Raw genomic sequence first — 2,500 nt, 5'->3', positions numbered from 1 at the left:
TAAGATAACCACGAAAGGGAGGATAACCATTTTTGAAGAGTATCCCCCCGCTAATGGAACTTAAAAAGAGGAAAAGAAAATGGGAAGAGAGTTCATAATGGTGATTGTGGTACAGAAACAATAATTATAACAATGATAATAATGATAAAACGCTCAGTCTGCAATTTAATGCTAATTTTTTTTTCTGAGATTACATGGCGAGCTAATCTAACTAGCTAAATAAATCGTTCAAAACCGCAGCATTTCAGCCAAGTGAGGAGTAATAGAAGAGAGAGAGAGAGAGAGAGAGAGAGAGGAGAAAGAGAGAAAGAGAGAGAGAGAGAGAGAGAGAGAGAGAGAGAGAAAGAGAGAAAGAGAGAAAGAGAGAAAGAGAGAAAGAGAGAGAGAGAGAGAGAGAGAGAGAGAGAGAGAGAGAGAGAGCGAGAGAGAGAGAGAGAGAGAGAGAGAGAGAGAGAGAGAGAGAGAGGACAAAGGAGAAAGAGAGAAAGAGAGAGAGAGAGAGAGAGAGAGAGAGAGAGAGAGAGAGAGAGAGAGAGAGAGAGAGAGAGAGAGAGAGAGAGAGAGAGAGAGAGAGAGAGAGAAAGAGAGAAAGAGAGAGAGAGAGAGAGAGAGAGAGAGAGAGAGAGAGAGAGGAGAAAGAGAGAAAGAGACAGACAGACAGAGAAAGTGTGTGTGTGTGTGTGTGAGAGAGAGAGAGAGAGAGAGAGAGAGAGAGAGATAGAGACAGAGACAGAGAGAAAGAGACAGAGACAGAGAGAGAGAGGAGAAAGAGAGATAGATAGATAGATAGATAGATAGATAGAGAGAGAGAGAGAGAGAGAGAGAGAGAGAGAGACGTCTCACGCAATTGCATAAGGAATTTAAAAGAAAACCCAAAAATCTTCTGGAAGGCAACATCAAACGAAAATTGCAAAATATTCGCCAGAATCTCGATAAACTACTTTTGCAAGCAGTCGTTAATGAGAGGATCTAAAGGAACGAGGCAGGAAATCCAGTGATCTTGATTATATATGTATATATATATATATATATATATATATATATATATATATATATATATATATATATATATATATATATATATACACACACACACACACACACACACACACACACACACACACACACACACACACACACACATACACACACACACACACACACACACACACACATGTATGTGTACATATATGCTTATGTATTTTTTCCTTTTTTGTCTAAGACGCATTATTGCATAATTTCAATTGTATTGATTGACTGATTATCTAAATTTATCATCAAACGTACGATAACTTACCGTCTATTTAATAATCAATTCTAAGTAAAAAAAACAGCCTGATGACATAAAAATGCAATAAAAATGAATAAATATAAGATTCAATGAGAATAACCTGAGCGAATCTTTGCGCAACAGTATGAAATAATATCGTGATTATATATAAAATGTATGATTACTTTTTAAAAATTATATATGCTGGTCCTCGTAATATATTCATTGTGTTAAAGAGTAACTAAAGATAAGTTGCAAGATCTGAATACAAAATTAATATAAGCGTTTCATTTTAAGCGTTCTTAAGAAAAGGACAAATCGATTTATTTAGAAGAGGATAACCAACGTAACAATAAATCCAGTGATTTATAATTGTTAATGTTTTAAATCTTTTACCACACTGCTAGATAAGTGTTCTTGAGACGCCACAATAGGGGAAATTTCCTATTAATAATCGAAGTGCATTTGAACAACTTAACCTCAAAGACTTCTGTGAAATTGTTTAAGCTCGTGCCCGCTATTAGGCTCCAGGGTGGAAGTTGACTGGGAATTATTGGTAGGCCTAGCGTACTTATAATATAATCAGAGTAATTCAGAGTAATTCATAAATTTATCATATTTACAAGCGGCGTTAAACATCCTTTACTAAGCTCTCGTGTGAACCCAAATGTCCATCACTCATGGCTTCAAAAATGTTTCTGAAATTGTTTAGGCTCGTGCTCGCCAAAGAAGACTCGTAATGGCGGCCCAGGGTGTCCGTAGGCCTACAAGCTTCAAAGGTTATGGGTGAATTGTGACAAAGTGTTCGTCTAAAGATATTGCAGTCCTTCAGCTGAGGAGACGAGAGTGTCGAACCACGAGTGCCATTGCAAGTTATGAATGTTGGTTACCGTCAATTAATTTCCTCTTTCACAAGTGTTTTGTTCGAATATACAGGGACAGAAAGAAGACACATATTCTCTAAACACACACACACGTACACACACACACACACACGCAGAGGAGGAGGGGAGAGAGAAAAAAATAAGTTAATTAGTAAGAAGTACCTTGTGTAAAATTTGCGAAAGCTTTTAGAGGAGACCCGAGCGAGTGGTTACAAGCAATCGGTCCAAGAACTTTCTTAAATGCAGAAAACTGTTCCAATGCTGTTGGTTCTTGCCGCCCATTTTCAGAACAGGGTTGTGTGGATGTTTGGGATTTACTCTTAGACTCGCTGGTGCACATCCATCG

At 37.6% G+C, this 2,500-nt stretch overlaps 1 protein-coding gene across 1 annotated transcript in view; it reads left to right on the top strand.

Moving 5' to 3' along the window:
* LOC113814664 (uncharacterized) overlaps positions 1-2,500 on the top strand; it is a 3,389-nt gene that overhangs the window by 277 nt on the left and 612 nt on the right. The gene's annotated exons all lie outside the window — the stretch shown is intronic.

This window comes from Penaeus vannamei, chromosome 40, assembly GCF_042767895.1.
Source record: "Penaeus vannamei isolate JL-2024 chromosome 40, ASM4276789v1, whole genome shotgun sequence".
In the NCBI taxonomy this organism is placed as follows: domain Eukaryota; kingdom Metazoa; phylum Arthropoda; class Malacostraca; order Decapoda; family Penaeidae; genus Penaeus; species Penaeus vannamei.
The sequence above is the reverse complement of the archived record's forward strand: the minus strand, read 5'-3'. Positions and strand labels throughout refer to the sequence as shown.